The sequence below is a fragment of the Delphinapterus leucas genome, chromosome 2, assembly GCF_059928025.1.
Source record: "Delphinapterus leucas isolate spDelLeu-1000000601 "Yukka" chromosome 2, BTC_Dleu_Yukka2, whole genome shotgun sequence".
Classification (NCBI taxonomy): domain Eukaryota; kingdom Metazoa; phylum Chordata; class Mammalia; order Artiodactyla; family Monodontidae; genus Delphinapterus; species Delphinapterus leucas.
In genome coordinates, this window is record NC_143130.1 from 150015226 (window position 1) to 150034767 (window position 19542).

The window sequence follows — 19542 nt, forward strand, 5'->3', positions numbered from 1 at the left end:
GATTCCCACCCATTGCAAAGGGAAAATTCCAACCAATGTTCCAACACAGGTGAAACCCAATGCAATAGGGAAGGATACCTGGTGTCATCACTTGTGAGCTACATTATTCACCAAAGACGTCTCAACTAGCCAATACAAGTACTGATTCACACACGTACAACATAACAAATAACAAACATGGTCCCACAAACAAAAGCACAAACCAGAATGGCTCACCCCAAGATGATACACACAAACAACAAATAAGCTACAGTCACACAGACAGAAAATCAGAGGAGGTGTAGTCTAAAATTCCACTTCCACTCACAGATTGAGGCCTACAAACAGAGTGGCCCAGCTCTCAAAAGTGAACAGACCTAAAGTGGCTCACTTCCTGCAAGGGAAGCAGCCCAAATGGAGTGGAGAGAATTCCCAGCCTGAACAAGGGGGAGTGACTTACCCCAAGTGACACCAAATGTGGACCATAGCTCTGGATGTTTCTCTGCTCCAAACAGCCTTGTGCTGTGGGGTGGCTGGCGCCTGTCAGGGAGAGTCCCTCCCAGTTCCCTGGAGCAAAATGAGCTCCAGCAGCTGCTGGGAGCTTGGGAAGGGGCTGCCCCTGGCCGGGGTCAACCTGCCATGGGAATAGACCTCCTGGCTGGCTCACGATAATGAGCATTTGGGGAAAAGAAAACAGAACATAATCTATGAGCGAAAAAGCAGAATGGGTTGGTAGGTGATGACACAAAAAATAGGCTACAAACAGATCATGAAAAAAACCCCACCAGTACAGAGATATACACTTAATTCTATATGCGATAGGCTAAGGAAGTTTATTTCTCTCACATTAAAGAACTCTGGAAATAGACAGTATAGGACTGATGTTGAGGCTCCTCAGTCACCAGGCATCTTAAATTATCATGATGAAAATAGAATTCCTAATCCCCTATACCTCCTTTAGTCTTTCCTCTTCCTGGGTAACTGGATTTGCCCAATTCAAATAAAAATATTCAGAATAATTCTTTTATTTTCCCCAGCTTCTACTATTTATTTTTAATTGAAGTATAATTGACTTACAATATTATATTTGTTTCAGGTGTACAACATAGTGATTTGATATTTTTATATGTTATAAAATGATCACCACAATAAGTACAGTTACCATCTGTCAACATACAAAATTATTACAATATTATTGACTATATTCCCTATGCTGTACATCCCCATGACTTATTTATTTTATAACTATAAGTTTGTACCTCTTAATCTCCTCATCTATTTTACTCACCCCAAGGCCTTCCTCTCTGCAATCACCAGTTTGTTCTCTAAGGCTGTTTATGTTATGTTTGTTTTGTTCTTTTAGATTTCACATATAAATGAAAGCTTATAGTATTTGTTGTTATCATTCTGATTTATTTCACTTAGCATAATACCCTCTAGATTCATCCATATTGTTGAAAATGGCAAGATTTCATTCTTTTTTATGGTTAATATTCCATTAAATGCACACATACCCACACATATATCTCACACATCTTTTTATCCTTTCATATATTGATGGACACTTAGGTTGTTTTCATATCTTGGCTATTGTAAATACTGCTGCAATGAACATAGGGGTGCCTATATCTTTTCAAATTAGTGTTTCTGTTTTCTTTGGAAAAATACCCAGAGGTGGAATTCCTGGACCGTATGGTATTAATTATTTGAGGGACTTCTATACTGTTTCCCATAGTGGCTGCACCAATTTTGCACCACTGTTGTCCCACCAACAGTGCACAAACCTTCCCTTTTCTCCACATCCTTGCCAATGCTTGTTATTCCTTCTTGTTTGTTTTTGTTGTTTTGTTTTTTGCTTTTGTTTTTGTTTTTTGATGATAGCCATTCTGACAGGTGTGAGGTCATATCTCATTGTGGTTTTGATTTATGTTTTCCTGATGATTAGTGATGTTGCACATCTTTTCATGTGTCTGTTGTCCATGTATACGACTTTGGGAAAATATCTATTCAGGTTCACTGCCATTTTTAATCGTTTGTTTTATTTTTTGATGTTAAATTGTATGAGTTCTTTGTATATTTGGGGTATTAACCCCTCACTGGATATATCATTTCCACATATCTTCTTCTAATAAGCAGGTGGCCTTTTGTTCTGTTGATAGTTTCCTTTTCTGTGCAAAATCTTTTTAGTTTGATTAGGTCCTATGTGTTTATTTTTTCGTTTCCCTTATCTGAGGAGACATATCAAAAAATGTTGTTAAGACTGATATCAAAGAGCATGCTGCCTATGTTTTCTTCTAGAAGTTTTACGGTTTCAGGTCTTACATAAGTCTTTAATTCATTTTGAGTTTATTTTTGTGTATGGGGTGAGATAGTCCACTTTGATTACATGTGCCTGTCCAGGTTTCCCAACACCATTTATTGAAGAAGCTGTCTTTTCTCCATTTATATTCTTGCCTCTTTTGTTGTAGATTAATTGCCCATTTAACCATGGATTCATTTCTGAGCTGTCTATTCTGTTCCATTGATCTATGTGTCTGTTTTTGTGCAAGTACCATACTGTTCTGATTACTGTAGCTTTGTAGTATAGTCTGAAGTCAGGGAGCGTGATTTTTCCACCTCTGTTCTTATTTCTGAAGATTGTTTTGGCTATTTGGGGTCTTTTGTGTTTCCATACAAATTTTAGAATTATTTGTTTTAGTTGTGTGAAAAATGCCATTAGTATTTTGATAGGGATTGCATTGAATCTGTGGATTGCCTTGGGTAGCATGATCATGTTAACAATATTAGTTCTTCCAATCCAAGAGTATGGTATATATTCCAATTTTTGTACGTCTTCAATTTCTTTCATCAGTGTCTTATAGTTTTCCTGAGTACAGGTCTTTTACCTCGTTTGATAAATTTATTGCTAGATATTTTATTTTTTATGTGATTATAAATGGGATTGTTTTCTTAATTTCTCTGACAGTTTGTGTTAGTGTATAGAAATGCAACAGATTTCTGTATATCAATTTTGTATCATGCAACTTTACTGAATTCATTGATGAGTTCTAGTAGTGTTTTTTAATTTTTTTGGTGGTATCTCTAGGATTTTCTATATATAGTATCATGACATCTGCAAACAGTGAGTTTTGCTTCTTCCTTTTCAATCTGAATCCTTTTATTTCTTTTTCTTGTGTGGTTTCTGTGGTTAGGACTTCCAATACTATGTTAAATAAAAGTTGCAAGAATGGGCATCCTTGTCTTGTTCCTGATCTTAGAGGAAATGCTTTCAGCTTTTGACCACTGAGTATGACATTGACTGTAGTTTTGTCATAAATGGACTTTATATATTGAGATATGTTCCCTCCACACTCAACTTTGTTGAGATTTTTTATCATAAATTGTTGTTGAATTTTGTCAGAAGCCTTTTCTGCATCTTTTGAGATGATCATATGATTTTTATTCTTCAATTTATTAATATGGTGTCTCACATGGAATGATCTGTGGATACTGAACCATCCTTGCATTCCTGGCACAAATCCCCCTGGATCATGGTGTATGATCCTTTTAATGTATTGTTGAATTCACTTTGCTGATATTTTGTTGAGGACTTTTACACATATATACGTCAGTGATACTGGCCTGTAATTTTCTTTTTGGTACGGTGTCTTTGTATGCTTTTGGTATCAGGGTTTTTCTGGCCTCAGAATGAATTTGGAAGTGTTCCTTCCTCTTCAGTTTTTGGAATAGTTTGAGAAGGATAGGTGTTAACTCTTAAGTATTTGGCAGAATTCCCCTGTGAAGCCAGCTGATCCTGGACTTTTGTTTCTTGGGAGGTTTTTTATTACTTACTCTATTTCATTACTGGTAATTGTTCTGCTCATATTTCGTATTTCTTCCTGATTCAGTCTTGGGAGATTGCTTCTAGGAATGTATCCGTTTCTTCTGGGTTGTCCATGTTATTGGCATATAATTGTTCATAGTAATCTCTTATGATCTTTTGTATTTCTGTGATGTCAGTTATAATTTATCACTTTTCATTTCTGACATTATTTATTTGGATCCTTTATCTTTTTTCCTTGATGAATCTGGCTAAAGGTTTATCAATTTTCTTTATCTTCTCAAACAGTCAATTCTTACTTTTATTGATCTCTTCCATTATTTTTGTTTTTACATCTCTATGTCATTTATTTCTGTTCTGATTTTTATGATTTTGTTCCTTCTATGAACCTTGGGTGTTGTTTGTTCTTCTCTGTCTAGATCCTTTAGGTGTAAGGTCAGGTTGTCTATTTGAGATTCTTCTTGTGTTGCTACAAACTTCCCTCTTAGAACTACTTTTGCTGTGTTCCATAGATTTTGGATTATTGTGTTTCCATTTTGTCTCCAGGTATTTTCTGATTTCCTCTCTGATTTCTTCAGCACCCATTGGTTTGTTTACTAGCATATTGTTAGCCTCCATGCAGTTGTGTTTTTGCTTTTTTTTTTCTTGTAGTTAATTTCTAAACTCTTATAATTGTGGTCAGTAGGGATTATTTCAATCTTAATATACATCAATATTTCTTTTGTGGCCTAGCATGTGATCTATCCTGGGGACTGTTCCATATGCATTTGAAAAGAATGTATATTTAGCTACTTTCAGATAGAATTTTCTCCCTGTATATATATCTTAGGTTCATCTGGTCTAATATGTCATCTAAGGCCAATTTTTTTAAACCAATTTTTAAATTGATTTTCTTTCATGATGATCTGTCCATTGATGTAAGTGGGGTATTAAAGTCCCCTACTATTATTGTATTACTGTCAATTTCTCCCTTTATGCCTGTGACTATTTGCTTTTTTGTATTTAGGTGGTCATCTGTTAAGTGCATACATATTTAAGATTGTTATATCTTCTTCTTGAATTGATTCCTTGATCACAGGTAATGTCCTTCTTTGCCTCTTGTAACAGTTTTTATTTTAAAGTCTGATTTCACTGACGTAAGTATTGCTACCCCAGCTTTCTTTGATTTCCATTTTCATGGAATACCTTTTTCCATCCTGTCACTTTTTGGTCTGGGTGTGTCTAGATCTGAAGTGAATCTCATGTGGGCAGCATATATACGGGTCTTGTTTTCATATCCATTCAGCCACTCTATGTCTATTGATTGGAGCATCTAGTCAATTTGGATTTAAAGTAATTATTGATAGGTATGTAATTGTTGTCATATTGTTAATTGTTTTGGTGGTTTTTTTTAGTTCTTTTTTGTTCTTTCCTTCTTTTGCTCTCTTCCCTTGTGATTTGATTACTTCTTTTATGTTATGTTAGATTCCTTTCTCTTTTTTGTATGTTTATCTATTATAGATTTTTCATTTGTGGTTACCATAAGGTTTATATATAATGACTTATATATAAACCTGATTATATTAAGTTGATGATCTCTTAAGTTTGAATGCATTCTAATAACCCTCCCTACATGGGAAATTTTATTTCCCTACACCCATGTTTACTCTCTTTGACATCATATTTTACATCTTTTTATTTTCTGTATTTCTTAACTACTTATTGTGGATATAGGGATTTTACTACTTTTATCATTTAATCTTCCTACTAGCGCTATGAACGGCTGTTCTACTATATTTACTGTATGTTTTCTTTACCAATGAGATTTTTCTTTCACAATTTTTTTGAAAGTTTCTTTCTTTAATTTAATCTTTATTTTATATTCAAGTATAGTTGATTTACAATGTTGTGTCAGTTTCAGGTACAACAAAGTGATTCAGTTATACATATACATATATCCATTCTTTTTCAGATTCTTTTCCCATATAGGTTATTACAAAATATTGAGTAGAGCTCATTGTGCTATCCAGTAGGTGCTTGTTGATTATCCATTTTAAATATAGCAGTATGTATATGTTAATACCAAACTCCAAATTTATCCCTCCCCCCACTTTTCCCCTTTGGTAACCATAAGATGGTTTTCTATGTTTGTGAATCTGTTTCTGTTTTGTAAATAAGTTCATTTGTATCATTTTTTAGATTCCACGTATAAGCGATATCATATGATATTTGTCTTTCTCTGGCTTACTTCACTTGGTATGATACTCTCTAGCTCCAACCATGTTGCTGCAAATGGCATTATATTATTCTTTTATATATATATACATATACAAATATATATATACACACACACACACATATATACATACATATATACACACATACACATACATACATATATATATATATATATATACACCACATTTTTTTTATCCATTCCTCTGCCTATGGACATTTAGGTTACTTCCATGTTATGTCTATTGTAAATACTGCTGCAACGAACACTGCAGGGGGTGGCGCATGTATCTTTTCGAATTATGATTTTCTCTGGATATATGCCCAGGAGTGGGATTGCTGGATCATATGGTAGTTCTATTTTTAGTTTTCTAAGGAATCTCCATACTGTTCTCCATAATGGTTGTACCAATTTATCAATACATTGCCACAAACAGTGTAGGAGGGTTCCCGTTTCTCCACACCCTCTCCAGCATTTATTGTTTGTAGACTTTTTTGACGATGGCCATTCTGACCAGTGTGAGGTGATACCTCATTGTAGTTTTGATTTGCATTTCTCTAATATTTCATGATGTTGAGCATCTTTTCATGTGCTTTTTGGCCATCTGGATGTTTTCTTTGGAGAAATGTCTATTTAGGTCTTCTGCCCATTTTTTGATTGGTTGTTTGGTTTTTTTTGATATTGAGCTGCATGAGCTGTTTGTATATTTTGGAGATTCTTGGTTGAATCATCTGCAAATATTTTCTCCCATTCTGTGGGTTATCTTTTCATTTTGTTTATGGTTTCCTTTGCTGTGCAAAAGCTGTGAAGTTTACTTACATCCCATTTGTTTACTTTTGTTTTTATTTTCATTACTGTAGGAGGTGGAGCCAAAAAGATATTTCTAATTTATGTCAAAGAGTGTTCTGCCTATATTTTCCTCTAAGAGTTTTATAGTATCCAGTCTTGCATTAAGTCTTTAATCCATTTTGAGTTTATTTTTGTGCATGGTGTTAGAGAATGTTCTAGATTCATTCTTTTACATATAGCTGTCCAGTTTCCCCAGCACCACATATTGAAGAGAATGTCTTTCCTCCATTGTATATTCTTGCCTCCTTTGTCATAGATTACTTAACTATCAGTGCATGGATTGATTTCTGGGCTTTCTATATTGTTCCGTTGATCTATATTTCAGCTTCCGTGCCAGTACCATAATGCTTTGATTACTGTAGCTTTGTAGTATAGTCTGAAGTCAGGGAGCTTGTTTCCTCTAGCTCCATTTTTCTTTTTCTGGATTGCTTTGGCTATTCAGGGTCTTTTCTGTTTCCACACAAATTTAAGAATTTTGTGTTCGAGTTCTGTGAAAAATGCCATTGGAAATTTAATAGGAATTTTATTGAATCTGTAGATTGCCTTGGGTCGTATAGTCATTTTGACAATATTGATTCTTCCAATCCAAGAACATGGTATATCTTTCCATCTGTTTGTGTCATCTTCAGTTTCTTTTATAATTGTCTTACAGTTTTCAGAGTACAGGTCTTTTGCTCCCTACGTAGATTTATTCCTAGGTATGTTATTCTTTTTGATGTGATGGTAAATGGGGTTGTTTCCTTAATTTCCCTTTCTGATCTTTCATTGTTAGTATATAGGGATGCAAGAGATTTCTGTATATTAATTTTGTATCCTGCAACCTTACCACATTCATTGATGAGCACTAGCAGTTTTCTGGTAGCATCTTTAGGATTTTCTATGTAAACTATCATCATGTTATCTGCAAACAGTGACAGTTTTACTTCTTGCTTTCCAATCTGGATTTGTTTTCTTTTTCTTCTCTGACTGCCATGGCTAGGACTTCCAAAATTATGTTGATTAAAAGTGGTGAGATTGGATATCCTCGTCTTATTCCTGATCTTAGGGGAAATGCTCTCAGCTTTCCACTGTTGAGTGTGATGTTAGCTGTTGGTTTTCATATATGGCCTTTATTATGTTGAGGTATGTTCCCTCTATGCCCACCTTCCAGAGAGTTTTTAATCATAAATGGACACTGAATTTTATCAAAAGCTTTTTCTGCATCTATTGAGATGATCATATGGTTTTTATTCTTCAATTTGTTAATGTGGTGTATCACACTGATTGATTTGCAGATATTGAAAACTTCCCTGCATCCCTGGAATAAATCCTGCTTGACCATGGTGTATGACCCTTTTAATATATTGTTGGAGTCAGTTTCCTAATACTTTGTTGAGGATTTTTGCATCTATATTCACCTAATATCACTAATACAGTGATATTAGCCTGTAATTTTGCTTTTTTGTGGTATCTGGTTTTGGTATCAGGGTGATGTTGACCTCATGGAATAAGTTTGGGAGTGTTCCTTCCTCTTCAATTTTTTGGAAGAGTTGCAGAAGGATAGGTGTTAACCCTTCTCTAAATGTTTGATAGAATTCACCTGTGAAGCCATCTGGTCCTGGACTTTTTTTGTTGTTGTAACTTTTAAAATCACACTTTCAGTTTCAGTACTTGTGATTGGTCTGTTCATATTTTCTATTTCTTTCTGGTTCAGTCTTGGAAGATTGTCCCTTTCTAAGAATTTGTCCATTTCTCCTAGCTTGTCCATTTTATTGGCTTATAGTTTCTTGTAGTAGTCTCTTATGATCCTTTTTATTTCTGTGGTGTCCATTGTAACTTCTCCTTTTTCATTTCTAATTTTATTGATTTGAGCCCTCTCACTTTTTTTTCTTGATTAGTCTGGCTAAAGGTTCGTCAATTTTGTTTATCTTTTCAAAGAACCAGCTTTTACTTTCATTGATCTTTGCTATTGTTTTCTTCATCTCTATTTCATTTATTTTTGCTCTGATCTTTATAATTTCTTTCCTTCTACTAACTTTGGTTTTGGTTTTTCTTTTTTCTCTACTTGCTTTAGGTGTAAGTTTAGGTTGTTTATTTGAGGATTTTCTTGTTTCCTGGGGTAAGATTGTATTGCTATAAACTTCCCTCTTAGAACTGCTTTTGCTGCATCTGATAAGTTTTGGATCATTGTGTTTTCATTGTCACTTGTCTCTAGGTATTTTTAAATTTCCTCTTTGATTTTTTTTCAGTGATCCATTGGCTGTTGAGTAACATATTGTTTAGCCTCCACGTGTTGTGTGTTTTCCAGTTGTTTTTCCTTGAAGTTGATTTCTAATCTCATACTGTTGTTGGGAAAAAAATGCTTGATATTTTAACTTTCTTAAGTTTACCGAGGACTTTGTGGTCCAGCATGTGATCTATCCTGGAGAATGTTCTGTGTGCACTTGAGAAGAATGTGTATTCTGTTGCTTTTGGATGGAATGTTCTATAACTATCAATTAAGTCCATTTGGTCTAATGTGTCATTTAAGGCCTGTGTTTCCTTATTGATTTTCTGTTGGGATTATCTGTCCATTGTTGTAAATTGGGTGTTAAATCCCCACTATTATTGTGTACTGTTGATTTTTCCTTTTATGGCTGTTAGCATTTGCTTTATATGTTCAGGAGCTCCTATTTTGGGTGCATATATATTTACAATTATTATATCGTCTTCTTGGATTGATCATTATATGGCATCCTACTTTGTCTTTTCTAACAGTCTTTATTTTAAATCTATTTTGCCTGATATGAGTATTGCTACTCCAGCTTTCTTTTGATTTCCATTTGCTTGGAATACCTTTTTCCATCCCCTCACTTTCAGTCTGTATGTGTCCCTAGAACTGAAGTGCATCTCTTTGAAACAGCATATATATGGGTCTTATTTTTGTATACATTCAGCCAGTCTATGTCTTTTGGTTGGAACATTTAATCCATTTACATTTAAGGTTATTATGGATATGTATATCCATATGTATGGATATGGATATGTATATCCATATGTATGGATATGGATATGTATATCCATATGTATGGATATGGATATGTATATCCATATGTATGGATATGTTCTTATTGCCATCTTGTTGTTTTGGATTTGTTTTTGTATATCTTTTTTCTTACCTACCTCCTTTGTTCTCTTTTGTTGTGATTTGATGACTAACTTTAGTGCTGTGTTTGGATTGCTTTTGTGTGTGTCTGTGTGTATCTCTTGTAGATTATATGTTTGCAGTTACCATAAAGTTTAAATATAGCCGTCTATATATATATGTATATATATATACATATATATATATATATATATATATATATACATACAAGGTTGTTTTAAGTTGCTGGTCTCTTAATTTCAAATGCATTTTCAGTATCCTTCATTGGTAGTCTCCTCTTCTCACAATTGCTGGTTTTGATATCATATTTTGTACGTGGATGATTTCCTACCTTTACTGTATGTTTGTCTTTAGTGGTGAGCTTTCCCATTTGTAATTTTCTTGTTTCTAGTTGTGGCCTTTTCTTTTCCATCTGGAGAAGTTCCTTTGGCATTTGTTGTAAAGCTGGTTTGGTTTTCCTGAATTCTCTTAGCTTTTGCTTGTCTGTAAACCTTTTAATTTTTCTGTCAAATCTGAACGTGAGCCTTGCTGGGTAGAGTATTCTTGGTTGTAGGTTTTTCCCTTCATCACTTTAAATATATTTTGCCACTCCTTTCTGGCCTGCAGAGTTTCTGCTGAAAAATCAACTGATAACCTTCTGGGGATTCCCTTGTATGCTATTTGTTGCTTTTCCCTTGTGGCTTTTAATATTTTCTCTTTTTTTTTTTTTTTGGTCAATTTGATTAATATGTGTCTTGGCATTTTCCTCTCGGGTTTATCCTGTATGGGACTCCCTGCACTTCCTGGACTTGCATGAGTGTTTTCCTTTCCCCTATTAAGGATGTTTTCAGGTATTATCTCTTCAAATATTTTCTCAGGCCCTTTCTCTCTCTCTTCTCCTTTTGGGTCCCCTGTAATGCAAATGTGTGTTTAACGTTGTTCCAGATGTCTCTTAGACTGTCCTCATTTCTTTTCATTTTTCCTTCTTTATTCTGTTCTGTAGCAGTGATTTCCACCAATCTGTTTTCCATCCACTTATTTGTTCTTCTGATGCACTTATTCTCCTATTGATTCCGTCTAGTTTATTCTTATTTTTTTTGCGGTATGCGGGCCTCTCACTGTTGTGGCCTGTCCCGTTGCGGAGCACAGGCTCCAGACATGCAGGCTCAGCGGCCATGGCTCACAGGCCCAGCTGCTTCACAGCATGTGGGATCTTCCTGGATCGGGGCACGAACCTGCGTCCCCTGCATCAGCAGGCGGACTCTCAACCACTGCGCCACCAGGGAAGCCCTAGTTTATTCTTCATTTCAGCTATTGTATTGTTCATCAATGTTTCTTTGTTCTTTAAAGCTTCTAGCTCTTTATTCAACATTTCTTGTATCATCTTGGCCCGTGCCTCCATTTCTTTTCTGAGATCTGGATCATCATTATTGTGCACTCTTTTTCAGGCAGATTACCTATCTCTACTTCACTTAGTTGTTCTTCTGGGGTTTAATCTTGTTCCTTCATCTGGAACATATTTCTCTTCCATCTCATATTGTCTCATTTTCTGTGTTTGTGGTCTCCATTCCTCAGGCTGCAGGTTTGTAATTCTTCTTGGTTCTGGTGTCTGCCTCCTGGTGGGTGAACTTGGTCCAGGGGCTTGTGCAGGCTTCTTGGTGGGAGGGACTGGTGCCTGCCCACTGGTGTGTGGAGCTGGGTTTTTCCCTCTGGTGGGCAGGGCCATGTCAAGGGGGTGTGTTTATAGGTGGCTGTTGGATCAGGATGACTTTAGGCAGCCTGTCTGCTGATGGGTGGGGCTGTGTTCCCACCCTGTTGGTTGTTTGCCCTGAGGCATCCCAGCAGTGGATCCTGCAGGCTGTTGGGTGGGGCCACGTATCAGTGCCAAAATGGTGAGTTCCAAGAGAGCTCACACCAATGAGTATTCCCTGGAGTGTCTGTCACCAGTGCCTTTGCCCCCACAGTGAGCCACAACCGACCCCTGACTCCCCAGGATACCCTCCATGACCTGAAAGTAGGTCTGGCCCAGGATCTTACAAAGTCACTGCTTTGCCCTGTCTCCCATTGCATGTGAAACCTTGTGTGCATCCTCCAAGAGTGGAGTCTGTTTCCCCCAATCCTGTGGATCTCCTGCACTGAAGCCCCAGTGGCCTTCAATACCAAATGCTCTGGGGGCTCATCCTCCTTATTGCAGACCCCAAGGCTGGGGAGCCTGACGTGGGGCACAGAACTTTTACTTCTGTGGGAGAAACTCTGCAATATAATTATCTTCCAGTTTGTGGGTTGCCCACCCGGCAGCATGAGATTTGATTATATCATGAAAGTGCCCTGCCTATCATCTCATTGTGGCTGCTTCTTTGTCTTTGGGTATAGAATATCTTTTTTGGTATGTTCGAGTCCTTTTTGTCTATGGTTGTTTAGCAGTTAGTTGAGATTTTGGTGTTTTTGTAAAAGGAGGTGAGCTCATGTCCTTCTACTCTGCCATCTTGTCTCTTGTCTCTTTATAGACTGTTCTCAATGGATTTCCCTTCTTTGCTGAGCTTCAAAGCTTCCAAGATCTTGGCAGCTAGGAAGTGAAAGGCAGCAGGAGGGAGCACAGGACAGGAATGGCGCCTAGGTGTGTGCCCACAGGGGTGGCTGCCCAAGGGACCCAGAAGCAGAGGGCAAAATGTCCCTCAACTGGATGGAGTGGAGCAGGGACTCTCTTTCATAAATTTCATACTTCTAGAAAAATTATTTTCCACTTAGAGTAGTCCCTTTAACATTTCTTGTAAAGCCAGTTTAGGGTGTTGAACTCTTTCTTTTAGCATTTCCTTGTCTGTAGAACTCTTTACCTCTCCTTCAAGTCTGAATGATAGCCTTGCTGGGTAGTGTATTCTTGGTTGTAGGTATCTTCCTTTCATTGCTTTAAATATATCATGCCTGCACAGTTTCTGCTGAGAAGTCAGCTGACAGTCTTACGGCAGTTCCCTTGTACATAACTAGTTGCTTTTCCCTTGCTGATTTTTTAAAAATAAATTTATTTATTTTTGGCTGCATTGGATCTTCATTGCTGCACACAGGCTTTCTCTAGTTGCGGCTAGCAGGGGCTACTCTTTGTTGCAGTGCATGGGCTTCTCATTGCAGTGGCTTCTCTTGTTGCGGAGCATGGGCTCTAGGCACACGGGCTTCAGTAGGTGTGGCATGTGGCTCAGTAGTTGTGGCTTGCAGGCTCCAGAGTGCAGACTCAGTAGTTGTGGCACATGGGCTCAGTTGCTCCACAGAACGTGGGATCTTCCCAGACCAGGGATTGAACCCATGTCCCCTGCATTGGCATGCGGATTCTTAACCACTGTGCCACCAGGGAAGTCCCTCCCTTGCTGCTTTTAATATCCTCTCTTTATCTTTGCCATTTTAATTACAATGTGTCTTGTTGTAGACCTTTTTGAGTTGATCTTGTTTGGGACTCTCTGTGCTTCCTGGACCTGGATGTCTGTTCTCTTTTCCAGGTCAGGGAAAAATTCATCTATTATTTCTTAAAATAAGTTCTCTACCACTTTCTCTCTCTTCTCCTTCTGGGACCCCTATAATGCAAATGTTAGTATGTCTGATGTTGTCTCAGAGGTCTCTTAAACTGTCCTCAGTTTTTTAAATTCTTTTTTCTTTTTTCTGTTCAGCTTGTATGATTTCCACTACTCTGTCTTCCAGTTCACTGATCCACTCCTCTGTATCATCTAATCTACTAATGATTCCTTCTAGTGTATTTTTTATTTCAGTTATTTTATTCTTCAGATGTTCGGTTCTTCTTTATATTCTCTAACTCTTAGTTAAACTTCCATTGTGTACATCCATTCTTCTCCCAAGTTATCTCCATTTTGCTTAGTTCTTCTTCTTGGGTGTTATCTTGTTGCTTTGTTTTGAACATATTCCTTTGTTGCCTCATTTTGCCTAATTCTGTGTTTATTTCTATGTCTTAGGTAGTAAGGTTACACTTCCTTATCTTGGAGAAATGGTCTTATGTAGGCGATGTCCTATGTGTCCCAGAAGCACACTCTGGTCACCAGAGCTTTATGATCTACGGATATCCCTATATGGGCTGAGTGGGCCCTCCTTTTGTTTTGGAGCCAACTATACTGTGGGCATGCTGGTAGGTGGGGCTGGCCCCTGGTCCAGTTGGCTGGCAGGCCCTGCCTTGCGTGGAGGCTGCTGGCCCCTGGTGGGTGTGTCTAGGTCCTGATATAGCTGCCTGCATGGCCTGGGGGGTCCAGAGGCTAATGCCACCTGCTGGTGAGTAGGGTGAGTCCCAGTGTGGCTGGCTGCAGGGCCCAGGGGTTCTGGGGCTGGTGCTGACCCTCTCTTGGGTGGGTCATGTCCCAGGGCAGCTGGCTGCAGAGCCTGTGGGTCCTGACACTGGTGCTAGCCTGCTGAAGAATCATTCTTAATTCTATTCTGTCCCTCATACCCCACATACAGCCCATTAGAAAGTCCAGTAGTCTCTACATACAGGAAAATACACCCTGTATTGGACCATCTCTGCTACTCTCATCCTATTCCTAACCACCAGTATTTATTGCCTAGACTTCTGCTATTCTTCCTAACAGTTTTCCCTGCTGCCACTCTCTACACTCAATCTATTCTTCCCATAGCAGTCGGCTCAGTCTTACAAAAATGTAAATCAGATGATATCATGCCTCTGCTTGAAATCCTTCAATTGATTCCATCTGACTTAGAATAAACGTCAAGGTTTTTAATATTGCCTATAAGATCCCACATGAGCTGGCCTCTGTCTAGCTCTCTAATTCATCTACTACTACAACCCCCACCCCCCCACTCACTACTTTCCATCTTCCCAGGCCTTTTATCTATTCCTCAATTCCTCTACGTTTTTCCTTTAGATCTTTGCATTTGGTGTGCTATCTGCCCCCACTCCTTCTTGTTCAGTGCTTTATCTCTAGAATAGATAGCAGCACATGGTAGGCCTTCAGTGAATGAACGTATTTCAGTGATGGCAAAACTAAAATTCAATCCCTTGGTGAAGGTGTTACTGCAGTTGTCTTTTGCTGTTTCATCTGCTGCTCCCTCTAGTGTCTTGGCTTTCCTGCCTGTATTACTTAGTTCTAGCTGTTCCCATTGACATTGCTGATACCCTCAAAATGATACCCTTAAAATCCAGAATGTTTGCCTCCAAAAGGCAGCCTTGTTTTTTTCAGGTTGTCAAAAGAAAATTTTGTCCTATTGCTAACACCTGGTTAAGGTATATATTCTGCATCTTCGTTTTGCTTTTGTATAAACTGGCAACAGTCTCTTTAAAATTAGAACTTGTTGCTTCTGGTCTCTGCTGACCTTCCTGCTTTCCTGGTAATTGGCCCTATCAGATGCTACTGTTGGGAATGAAACCTTGTTATTCCAGTATTAGACCCAGATATATTATCAGTTGCTTTTTTTTTTTTTTTTTTTTTTTGCCGTACACGGGCCTCTCACTGTTGTGGCCTCTTCCGTCGTGGAGCACAGGCTCTGGACGCACAGGCTCAGCGGCCATGGCTCACAGGTCCAGCCACACCGCGGCATGTGGGATCTTCCCGGACCGGGGCATGAAGCCATGTCCCCTGCATCGGCAGGCGGACTCTCAACCACTGCACCACCAGGGAAGCCCTATCACTTGCTTTTTAAATGTGCTGTTTTTTCCTTTTGGAGAGAGTTGGCCTGCCTGGCATCTTCAGTTATCATTCACAGACTTCCTTTGTAACAACTGATATGGACATGATATTTTTATGACCTTATGAAATTAATTTTGATATTTTTAATTAAAAGAACCCAATTAGCTATCTATGTAGATATTCTGTGTTTCCCTTGTATGTAATCTTTCATAACTTCTCTCAATTGGTCCACTTTTCTTTTGTTAGTCATCTATCTGGCCTCCTTGTTAAGAAGGTAATAAAGATGCGGGAAGGGCAGAGCAGTGGGCGCCATGAGTGGCTGAGGAGCTGTAAGCATACTTTGGAGCGTTGGGCGGTCCCCCTCCCAAAGCTTCTGGAGTAAAGGCCCTGGGTGCCCCTTAGCATGCCCCATCTTGCAGAGGGGTGCACAGACATGGCCCTCCAGAGAAGTTGGGTGGCCCCGGGAACGAGTGGCTGCGTTTGTGCAGCTGTTGTAAGCAAGATGTGGCAGCACGTGACCCTGGAACACAAACCCTGATGCCGGTTCCACATCACCTATGTGCACTTTTCTCTGACACTTGGCCCCCAGCAGATGCATCAAAGGATGAATGAAATGAACCTGAGCCCAGTGGGGATGGAGCAGTTTGAAAACAAAACAAAACAAAAAGAAGTGAATAAAGTTTGACATGTGCTTGAGATAAATTTGTCTAAGAAATTTTAAACAAGTCTTATAGTCCCCTCATTTAAGACACTCAGAAAAAATATCTATTCCTATTAATTTATTCTCTATTTAGGTGAAACATATCTCTATACACCTAGCAATTTAAGGACCAATCCTGTGAGATAGCCCAGACTGCTCTCTAACTTCCTTCCTCCCTTCTTTCTTCCATCAATCAGTCAATCCTTGTGCTTAAGTATCAAAAATATTTCTTCCTCTCCATTCTTTAACTAATTTCTTTAGCTAATATCCTTGAAGTCTTATCTACAATGTTTTAGGAACCTATTCAATAGTCTCTTTGACTATAGTCTTATACACCTAAATTCATCCTCCATATATTTCCAGGTTATCTTTCTAGAATCCAAATTTTATCCTATGTCTTGCTTAAAATCCATCAATGTTTTATCTTAGCCTTCAGGTAAAAGCCAAATTCCTTAGAAGGGCATACAGTGCTTCATGATTTGGCTTTCCCTACCTTTATCCTTTATTTCTTACATTTTCTTGCTCTAATAGTGTAGTTTGGATTATATTATTTCCCCACTTAAAACCCTTCAATAGTTTTCCATCTCACAAGAAAAGCCAAAGTCTTAATTTTGCCCATAGGGCCTATATCATATGGCCTCTTTTTAGCTCTTTAACTCGTATACTACCACAGTGTTTCCTTCCCCCTATTAACCACCTTCCCACCCCTGCCAACTTTGCAACCACACTGGCCTTCTTTCTACATGTTCTTGCTTTCAGTCATAGCACTTGCTGGGTCATCTGCTTCCAGAGGAAGCAATAACTTCCTTTTACATTCCTACTTCAGAAGCAGGATGTGTGTGGCTTCTCAGATTGTTTGGTTGGTGATCCCTTCTCTGATTCACCAGGACCTCCTTTTGGACTTTCACTTCTGCACAGTTGTATAAGGTCTAAATCCTTTATATGAATCCCTTATCCTAAAACATTGATAGTGATTCTGCAACCCTGACTGAGTCCTGAATGAAAAGGTTATTGGTACCAAAAGTGTTTCCAGAGGAACAGAACCTAAGGTAGCAATGTGAAATTGGTTCTCTATAGCATTCAGTGACAGAACAGTTACATAAATTATTACCAGTGGTTACCTGCAGTCAAATATCTGTTGCCATTGAACATTTTAGTCAAAATAAAGCAGTTAAGGAATGTGGGGTTAGTTAGTTGCTTTATGTGTACTAGCGAACCTGGAGAAAGAAAATGATGAGATCGGAGTTTTAAATGTTTAGCTTAAGTTCATGGTACAAATAGAAGTATGTCTATGTATCTATATCAATATCTGTATGTACATCTCTATTTCTGTTGACAAAAAGGTGGAATTCTAAATGTATATAGTAGTTTATGACTTTTTTGTTTGTATGCTTGGTTTTGGTCAGATAATAATACAACACAAGAACATTTATTCAGTCTTAAAAAGGTTTTCTATGAACAGTTAAAAATAAAAAAATATAGAAAAAATCATATGAAAAGATCCCCAGACTCACCAATTAAAATAATGAGACATCAACTTTTGACTGTGAGTTTGGCAGAAATTCAAACAATTTTCTAATTATTTCTTAGTACAGTGAAACTCAGAACAATGAAAACCTATTTCTAAAATCCATTAAAATAATTAATAGAATGTCTGGTATTGATAAGGGTAAAGATAGCTAAAAAACTGGTAGTAATCATTTCTGGAGTGGGGCTTTTGATTCAGTCCTAGCCAGTCATCACTGAAATTGGTACTTCTGATTAGGGCAACTAAGTGTATATGCTGAAATATTGTGAAAAAATTTACAGACAGCATAACAAGTTTATAGTAGGAGTGAAACAGTTTATAGTAGATATAAAACAGAATTCAGAAGGAATAAAAGTGAAAGTTCCCTTTTCTCCCAGCTTTATCAGTTCCACTCCCCAAGGGTAACCATTGTTTAACTTTTTTATTAGTATCTAGAAATTCTCAGTATGTATAAATACCTTTCAAGGTCTAGTCATGAAAATAGAAACCATACTAATATTTCAAACTACGTAGATTTACTTAATATAGGGAATTACCCAACCAGGACTCACAGCAGCTAACTAGCTGTTGTATTTTTGAGGTGGGACAGCATTGCTCGTGATAGGATGACCAAAACAAGGTGGAGGTTACAGCCAGAGTTGTGTTTTGCTGCTACAGAAATGCTGACAGAAAGTACAAACAGGAAGAAAATGCCTTTCCCAATTTGGAAACTCCTGCTAGTGTCTCTGGTTTGCAGAACCTAGACAGAAGGCAGCCGTCAAGGGAATCTGGGAAATTAGTTTGCTGAGTCACAGCCCCAGCATTAAAGAGTAGTAGAGAAGGGTAGGCCTGCTGCTGTGATACAAGTGTATAACTAGCAAAACATACATAAACACAACACATACACACACCCAAACACACTTACGTTTCTATGTGTCACATCAGAAATGGTAGGGGACCCAAATCATACCATCACATCTCTTTCTCTCTGGATTCTTTCAAGTGGAGGAAACATGAAATGATCACCAGGTGAATCACAAATTGGATTTATTAATTTGAGCAAGTACTCCTAAACCCTAAACATCAGTGCTTCTCATAAAACTGTGTCAGAAAATATGGCTTATATGTAAGGCTGAAGATAAGCTTAGTATCTCTCACCCAAAATATAAACTTTAGTACCCTTCAGGTTTTCTTGGAGAGGTATGACCAACCCTGTTTTTGCCTGGATGGGGACCACAACTTTCTGCCGGGAGGATGGCCAAAGATGGATTAGACAATAGCCAGGGAACCTTGGCTTTCATTGCATTGGCCCATAAAGTTGGTAACAGGAAGGTCAAACCCTGACCCATCAGATTAACTATGATGTTAATTAAGCAGTTGAAGATAGGTTTGAGAGATTTGGAGTTTCCTGTGGATCAAGATGGATATATGGTAGGAAGTATAGGAATATTATTTCCCCCACTGTAATTATCTGTAACTTGATTCGTTTATTTAATAATATATTTAGTCTGTCTACTTTCATCTGTAGTGGTATAGTTCATATATAGATGTTTCATAAAATTTTTAACTTCTATTGACAGGTATTTTTATTTGTGTTAAATTTTATTCCTACAACAGTTTTAAGTGAAAATTCAGAATCAGTGTGTGTCTCGGGAGAGTAAAATTTCTAGAGGTGGACCTTCTGGGTCAAAGGGTAACTACATATTAATTTGTGATAAATATCACCGAATTTT

The 19542-nt window shown here is 37.8% G+C and overlaps 1 protein-coding gene across 3 annotated transcripts in view; it reads right to left on the bottom strand.

Annotated features, from left to right (window-relative positions):
• Positions 1-19542, bottom strand: part of SYNJ2BP (synaptojanin 2 binding protein) — an 84947-nt gene that overhangs the window by 50735 nt on the left and 14670 nt on the right. The window lies entirely within an intron of this gene.